General features: G+C 40.5%; 1 pseudogene; it reads left to right on the top strand.

The window, feature by feature from the left end:
• Positions 1 to 6,436: 6,436 nt before the first annotated feature.
• On the top strand, positions 6,437 to 7,657 carry LOC109873728 (40S ribosomal protein S26-like; annotated as a pseudogene).
• Positions 7,658 to 9,039: the final 1,382 nt, after the last annotated feature.

Raw genomic sequence — 9,039 nt, 5'->3', positions numbered from 1 at the left:
ACTGTCAGTAGCGACCGTAAGTAATAACCACACATATTTAACTGCCAATTTAGGATTAGATCCCTTCGTTTCGTATCATTCCATTCCATTGTTTATTTTAGCCTAATTTACCCATGTAAACGCTGTTACGTCGATATGGTTGTTGCTGGAGGTTGCTAGCGGTAATGGATACTATTTAATTACAAATTGCGCAATAATTTGGGACATGTCGCCTATTTTAATCATTATGGAACGCAGACCAAATGTGGCAGTTTAAACCAAGAGCGTTGTCTTCAGCGATGATTAAGACAGATGTATAGGACTATTCAACCACTATTGTACAATTGTCTCCCCTTCCAATATTTAATGGATTGAACAACTGAATATGGCGACTTTCATGTTGAATCAAACCTCTTTTTTATTCACCAAGTTATCTCGTGGTTAGAGGCTCTCCAAACCAGTTTTTGTTTAAGTCCGTGACTGCGAAAATGGAGTTTCCGAAAAATAATGTAAAATCCCTACTTGAGTTTTGCATTGGGGCAAAAACAATCTGCATTTTAACCAGACAAGAGGCACTACTAACTTATATTTCGCTTCTCAATGATCATGCAAGTACTGCACAAGTAGGCTACCTATCTATTCCACCTCTGGACTGCCGAACATTCTAGGCAGCCCGAGCATGGACCGGTAACCAGTCTGACAATGGGCGAGTTAGTTTTTTTCATCTTCCGGTGCGCTATTATTCCTTACATTGGTTGTCAACCACTGCTTTATACTGCCTACAATGTTTTATGATAATCTTCATAGTTATGCTGCCATACAGAATGGTAGCGAGAGTTGCTGAAAAAAATAACTAGCCAATGTTTGCAATGATAATGACAAAATAATCTATATTTTGACTGCCTGTATGTGTCTTGCTTGTGTTTGATATAATTGCCTAAAGATTGCTTGTCTATATAGCTGCATTTAGCCTAACACCCCTGCTGAAAATAACATGAAATCGGGCTTGAGGCATGGAATGCATAGTTCGAGCATGTCGACGATCTTTAGTATACAACCTGACATTTCATCCCCCGATAGTGGGAACACTGAGAAGAAGCTACGTAGACAGCAGAGTGGGCAGCAGTTACGTAAAAAAACGTGCACATGCGCAGACATCTCCATATCAATAGCCATGGCAAATCGGTTTCCAAAAAATCCGGCACCGCAGCCACTGTATTTTTTATGAAGTAGGTCAATACATAAATACTTTCCTAACCCTAAATATTCTACATGATCAGATTATTTTTTAATCTACTAAACGGAGGCAAATATGTATATTTTGATGGCTTTCTTCAATGATTCCTGATAATCAGAACGTTCTCGCTATATATTCTAGTGAGTCTGTAGAGAAAATTCGAATTAAAGGTACACCATATTTGAAGGGATGGCTTTTGATAAATGTCCTGAAAAATCTACTGAATGAAAACTTCATGAGAAAATCTTTCAGTCAACAAGTGGGAAGGTTTTCAGTGGTTGAATTACATTTGTTCAGTGAACATAAGGGCGCCACAACCAAAGAGTTTGTTACGCATCTGCATACGGCAAGTCTCAATACCAAATACTGAGAAGTTCTTAAATCAAAACACATAAAAAAGGCATAGATTTCCTAAATCTGAATTGGCCCCTACTGGAACAGTAGTCTCTGTAGCCCTACACTGACCTGCATCTTCTGCAGCCTCCTCATCTGAGTGTCGATCTCCCTGGGGCTGCACTGGTCGAGGGTCCACAGCGACTCGATTGGCCATGAGATGGTTCTCTGAGGCCTCATTGTAGCAGCCCAGGGCCTGTTGGAACTGACGCCACAGACCCTCCACCGTCCCCTACCCTGTTCTTGATGTCATCTCGGGTTCTCTGGTAGTCCTGACGTGCCTCCCACATATCTCAGTCATAGTAAGTCCATTTTTTAAAAAGTACTTTTGTCTTAGGTTGTTTTTTATTGTTTTTAATTAACACTAAACTAATATTCAATGCTGTTTTTAACACATATTATGCCGTTTTTAATGTTTACATATGTTGATTTATGAGCTGTGCAAGTGAAATTATGTTCATAGAATTTTACCAGAAGAAAAAAGTGCAACAGTGCGTGAGGATGGCCTGGAAATCGGCGATTAAAACCTCGTCAAAATATATCGACGTATGCCAGTTTTATGTATAGAGCACACTTCTGACAGAACAGAATTCAGTTTTTACTTTCTGCAATTGTTGCAATCTAGCATACGGAACAACTCTCTGCAAAATGTGTCGTACCCAGTCTGAAAACAGTGATGAACTAACACGCAGTACCTCAAGCTAAGAGTTTTATAACTAAACCAAGATAGACCACAGCCTGTCGTTTCCAATGGGAACAAATGAGTCATAGTGGGCAGAACAAACAAGTAGGTGGGCAGAGCCAAGCACGAGCTAGCATACGTCTGCATATTTCCGTTAGGGAACGCCACCTCTGTGAAGTGCGAGTGTGCAATAACTCAATTCGCCTTTGCACTCCTTCTAAACAACGCATTTTTTTTTTTTGCAAAGGATAAAGTCTACAAAACTTTGTCCAGAACACATTCTAGTTTTGGGAACAGAAAACTGAATTGATATCAAATGTTTTATCGGTGAGAAAATTTGCAGAATGTCGGCCAAAATCCATCTCGTTCCATCTTCTCCCACTGCCGGCCAATGGGCTTCCTCTCACTACCATATTTGGTAGTGAGTGGAAAGGCCATGCGGATGCTTCACATTTAAACATCCAGTGGATATTTGTCTCATTGTTTTATCTTAGCCCCCGGCCCTAAACCCTCAGCCCTTGAATGACGTTTCATATCGTCACATCCGAGTCTACCTTATTAAATGTCCCTTGCCCAAGGGTGGGAGAGTGATGATCAGAGAGGCAACATCCTTGGAAACCTTGAAGTTGAGCTTAAAAACAACCAACCTAAATCGATTAATGTACCTAGCAAGCTAAGATAGTTAACTACAGTTACCCATAGATGGCTATCTAGATTCATAGTTTGGTCATTTATTCCAATAAATTTCATAATTCCCAAAAATGTTTATGAAGCTAGTTACGTTTTATAGGCTCCTCACTATGAGACTAAGCCAATTTGCCAACTCTAAAATCAATGGCATCTATATTTTTTAGCAATCTAGCATTATAATTTTAACTGACATGCCGAAAATGCAGCCCTGTTGATTAAATTTGACACTTCGTGTCCACTGGAGTTTGACACGTGACTAGAGTTTGCAGTGAATTGTGGGTCATGTCAACCCCACAAGGGATCAAAGTTCTTCACTCGCTCCTTCAAGCTAAATCAAGGGCCGAGGGAGCAACATTTGTGAATTGGAACTCCACTTAAGATGGTAATCAAACTGCATCTATTTCGATGGGGATTCCCCCTGAGGGAAAGTGACTAGTGCGAGAGGGCTGAGGGGGTCAAAATAACGTGTTTGGACTGCAGCCCAAGGGTGTCCACTAGTTACCACAGCCACAAAGTAAAAAATGGTCTGTATCTTAAAAATTTATGAAACCTAACATTTGTTTTTCAGTCTTAATTTAAGTTTAGGCATAAGTTTAGTATTGTGGTTAAGGTTATGTTTAAAATCATATGTTGAGATGATAAATTGTTGGGTTGGGGAGTACATGTAAAGGATTACAAAAACCTGTAATTGTAATCCATTACTTTACCAGCAAAAATATTGTAATCAGATTACAGATACTTTTGAAAAACTAGTTGATTACTTTTAAATTCGGAAAGGATGTTTGTGAAAAAAATCTTTGGCGCTTCCTTGTTTTCTCATTGACATGTATCCATTGATTCTTGAAGAATATAACTTATAAATGCCTCATGAATTTAGTTCAATTGGCCCACTCCATGAGAACCCAAAATATAAACTAGTTTTACACCAATGTTTGTAAACATTGTGAATGTAAACAAACACTGTATAGCCTCATCATGGATGGTCAGTCCATAGCTCTGCCTATTAATCTGAGAGTGGTTACACTTCTCCAGGCCCATCCCTCATCATTTTACCAAAACAGAGGTGGGGCAACCGTTTTGTTATTGTTTCATCTGTTATTGTTTCATCTGTGGATTTGCTCCCGAGTGGCGCAGCGGTCTAAGGTACTGCATCTCAGTGCTAGAGGCGTCACTACAGACCCTGGTTTGATTCCAGGCTGTAACACAACCGTCCGTGATTGGGAGTCCCAAATAAAGGTTAAATAAAAAAATGATATCAAGGTGTCACCAACAAAAAGGTCAACAATAGGCCTATAGCAAATGCAGCACATGGCATTCATTTTTCACATGTAAATAGCACTTTTCAGTATTGCTCAAAGCATGCCTTTCCATGAGCACAACATTTATTTTCAACACGAATCAATGAGCCCAATCAGTCCTCAGTACCTGGTTCGAATCCAAGCTGCACCACATCACGGCCGTGATTGGGAGTCCCATAGGGCGGCGCACAATTGGCCCAGTGTCGTCCGGGTTTGGCTGGGGTAGGCTGTCATTGTAAATAAGAATTTGTTCTTAACTGACTTGCCCAGTTATATAAAGGTTCAATAAAAAAATGACAAAAATCATAAACAGAGTAGGGCTCGCTAATAAGTCCTTAGTTTTGGGGTCATGCTCAAGTAAAACAATTTGGCTAATCTATACTTCCATATTTACAGTCCTAATCTTGACGATCAAGATGACTGGAATTCTGATAGACTTTGGTTTTTCATGTAAAGATATAATTTAATCATATTATATGTAGTAGAAATCGATGGGTTAGAAGAAGCCTACATAACCAACACATAAAGTATAATTTAACATCCGTATGGCCAGCTATGTAAACTTTAACATTGATTTATCCTGCAATAGATGTCGTTCAATTGGTAACATACATTTTTTGCTTCTTCTAATGCCTCTTAAAGGAGAATGTAATCTAAAAGTAACGAGATGTAATCGGATTATGTTACTGAGTTTGGGTAATCCAAAAGTTACATTACCGATTACAATTTTGGACAGGTAACTAGTAACCGTAATGGATTGCAACATTTTCTGCAATGTTGCAAACTAGCATATGGAACAAATCACTGCAAAATGTGTCCTACCCGGTCTGAAAACAGTGATGAACACACACACAGCACCCAAGGGTTTCCACTAATCACCACAGCCACAACTTCAAAATTGTCTATATCTTAAAAGTTCATGAAAACAAAAAAAATGCTTTTTGGTCTTAATTTAAGGTTAGGGTTAGGCATATGGTTAGCAGTGTGGTTAAAGTTTCTTGAAATGTAACATCCAATAAAAATATTGCCAGCGGTACATTCAAACCGTTTTGGTAATACAACTCTGAGGCGGCGTGATGTGATTTTGGCTATGACTGTTAGACATGACTTTGTAAACCTATAATGTTAGCCAACTAGCTAGCTAGAGATGCAAGATAGCTGATCTGTTATATGTACATCTTTACGGATGAGATACCATGACAGATAGAACATATTTGGTGTCGAGGGGGTGGAATGTGAATGCGCCTCAACCAATGAAAACGTGTGAGGGGCAGGGCCGACTACGCCAGGTTCTGTGGGCGAGGGGTGCATGGAGACAGGACAGACAGGAAAATATGGATGCATGTTTTCTCCCTCTAAAAAATTGAGATTATGTCCAATTAATTAAACAGAAGGTTTGGATCGCCGAAGCAACAGTAAATTTGTAACATCATAGATCAACAGAGAAACAGAGAAATGTCATTTGTAATACAACAAACAAATGCTTGTAAACTGCGCATTCATGAAAATCCATCATGGGAAATGAAAGACTACAAATGTTTTATTTATTTAACCTTTATTTAAGTAGGCAAGTCCGTTAAGAGCAAATTCTTATTTACAATGATGGCCTACTAGGGGACAGTGGGTTAACTGACTTGTTATGGGGCAGAATGACAGATTTTTACCTTGTCAGCTCTGGGATTCGACCCAGCAACCTTTCGGTTACTGGCCCAACGCTCTAACCACAAGGCAGTTAACCTGCCACCCCAAAAACTACTGACAAAGATACATTAAGCCCCCTTATCCTTCCGCAATTGTTTATTTTGTAGAACTAAAATAAGTCAATAATTGATCAATTTGATAAGACAAATGTATATGAGTCCTTTCTGTGTCCTTGGAGGGTGTTGGAGCAGTGAGGTATATTAAGTGCTGGAGAGATATAGTTAGTTTGGTCTGTTGCTGGGGGTCGGAGGTGTCGGGTGCGAGAGAAGCAGGTTGATGTGGCCAGGGTCAGAGAGGATGTCGCATGCTGAGGACGTGAAGGAAGTAGAGGAAGGTGGATGAAGGGTGAGGGATTCTGAGAGGATCCCCGTGAATAGTAGATCTGTGGCAGAACAGAGGGATAGGCCAATGAGTGATATATGTTTCAGTAAGGTTGGCTTCTTAGCGTTCCTAGTAATGGTTATCAACTGTACCGCAGAGATGGAACCTAAATCACAGCAAATATATGTTGTGGTGGCAGCTGCAGAGAAGTACTTGGGGGTATGAGATTTGACTTTAGAAGAGGTACATGGTGTGTTGAGTGGCAGTGTCCTGTCCTCTCAGATTGTTGGCCTGGGGTAGGTTCAGATAGGGTAAAGTAGTGGAATAAGGTGGTGGGTTTTAAATGTACAGTTCCCCCCTATTGACATCCAATCAGTTTATGTTCTGAAGTGTAAAAAAACTTGATTAATTAAGTTTATGCAATTAACTATTGCACAACTCTGGACCAACTAACGAGCTACCTACTTGTTCTGGCAAAGACCACTGGACTGCTAGGAAACGCTCAGGTAGGAAATGTAAATATGAACACATTTTATGTAGGCTGAATAATGCTCAAGTTGAGTAAGCTGAACTTGAGGCTGCTTGAAACATGGGTTTTGTCTTTTGGTTTTGGTTTCTCAAGAAAGAGTCGGTACATTGCAGGTTGGTTATTTTTCTGCACTCTAGGTTTGTGTGTAACAAAGTATTCTATACTGAGATTACTGACACAGCACTTAAGTGAAATTGGAGTACCTAATTGACTGGAATGAATCTGCACACACAGTGGGGTCCCCAGGACTGGAGTTGAAAAACCCTTGTGAATAATTTGACAGTGAGCCTCTGTGCTCATGTTTCAAGACATCCATTGTGCCTTTGTTTAGACTGAGAAGGAACTGCGGTCATGCCAAGAAGGGCTGTGGGCATGTGCAGCCCATCCGCTGCAGCAACTGTGCTCGCCGTATGCCCAAGGACAAGGCCATCAAAAAGTTTGTCATCAAGAACATTGTTGAGGCTGCTGCTGTCAGGGACATCTCCGAGGCTAGCGTGTTTGATTGTGAGTAGATTGGTCTGAGGGTAACTCGTCATGAGGTCCCCAGGACCATCATTGAATGACACTGCACTGAAGCATCTGTCTTTTGCTTGATTAGATCCACCAGATCAGTGGTTTATTACACTTCATACTCAAACATCCTTTCCTCTGTGCAGCCTACATTTTTCCCAAGCTCTACAGTATGTGAAGCTGCACTACTGTATTAGCTGTGCCCTCTAAGGTGGTCAGGAACCCCTCCACAGAGGCTAGGAAGGACGACACACCACCACCCCTTCAGGCCCAGTGTGAATACTCAAGCACCAAGCTCTGGAATTTTGTCCAATTAAGACCTAGACAACCAGGTGAGGAGAGTTCCTAACTACTCAGTGACCTTAGGGCTTTATTCAATCAGATCCGCATAGCAGTTGTTTTGGCGGTGTCGAGGTGAAGCTGCGTTAGAGCTGTCAAATCCACAAGTGGCTCCTGGAATTATACTTAAAGCAAACCTTTCCATTGGCTGCACGGAGTCGCATTAAGATAAATCGCATGTAACCTGGTTTACATTTCAAATACTGGAATGTGAGATGTAATTTACGCCTCGATTAGGTTGATAGAAATCCTTATTATTTTGTTTAATAATTTTCAATTTGAGCATCATTATTCATATACACACACACATACACACACACATAGTACCAGTCAAAAGTTTGGACACACCTACTCATGTCTTTAAGTAATGATGGCCTGTTGTTTCTCTTCGCTTATTTGAGCTGTTCTTGCCATAATATGGACTTGGTATTTTACCAAATAGGGCTATTTTCTGTATACCCCCCTACCCTGTCACAACACAACTGATTGGCTCAAAAGCCAAAAGGAAAGAAATTCCAGAAATTAACAAGGCACACCTGTTAATTGAAATGCATTCCAGGTGATTACCTCATGAAGCTGGTTGAGAGAATGCCAAGAGTGTGCAAAGCTGTCATCAAGGCAAAGGGTGGCTACTTTTAAGAATCTCAAATATAAAATATTTGGATTTATTTAACACTTTTTTTGGTTACATGTGTGTTTTGTCATAGTTTGTCGTCACTATTATTTTACAATGTAAAACAAAGTAAAAATAAAGAACCCTTGAGTAGGTGTGTCCAAACTTTTGACTGGTACTGTATATATTTTTATTTTACCTTTATTTAAACAGGAAAGTCAGTTAAGAACAAATTCTTATGTTCAATGACGGCCTAGGAATAGTGGTTTAACTGGTTTAACACAAAAATTTGATCATATTACTCCAGGGCTAGCCTCCCTACACTGGCTTTCTGTCAAGGCAAGGGCTGATTTCAAGGTTTTACTGCTAACCTACAAAGCATTACATGGGCTTGCTGCTACCTATCTCTCTGATTTGGTCCTGCCGTACATACCTACACGTACGCTACGGTCACAAGACGCAGGCCTCCTAATTGTCTCTAGAATTTCTAAGCAAACAGCTGGAGGCAGGGCTTTCTCCTATAGAGCTCCATTTTAATGGAATGGTCTGCCTACCCATGTGAGAGACGCAAACTTGGTCTCAACCTTTAAGTCTTTACTGAAGACTCATCTCTTCAGTGGGTCATATGATTGAGTGTAGTCTGGCCCAGGAGTGTGAAGGTGAACAGAAAGGCTCTGGAGCAACGAACCGCCCTTGCTGTCTCTGCCTGGCCAGTTCCCCTCTTTCCACTGGGATTCTCTGCCTCTA

The sequence above is a fragment of the Oncorhynchus kisutch genome, linkage group LG1 (genome assembly GCF_002021735.2).
Source record: "Oncorhynchus kisutch isolate 150728-3 linkage group LG1, Okis_V2, whole genome shotgun sequence".
In the NCBI taxonomy this organism is placed as follows: domain Eukaryota; kingdom Metazoa; phylum Chordata; class Actinopteri; order Salmoniformes; family Salmonidae; genus Oncorhynchus; species Oncorhynchus kisutch.
The sequence above is the reverse complement of the archived record's forward strand: the minus strand, read 5'-3'. Positions and strand labels throughout refer to the sequence as shown.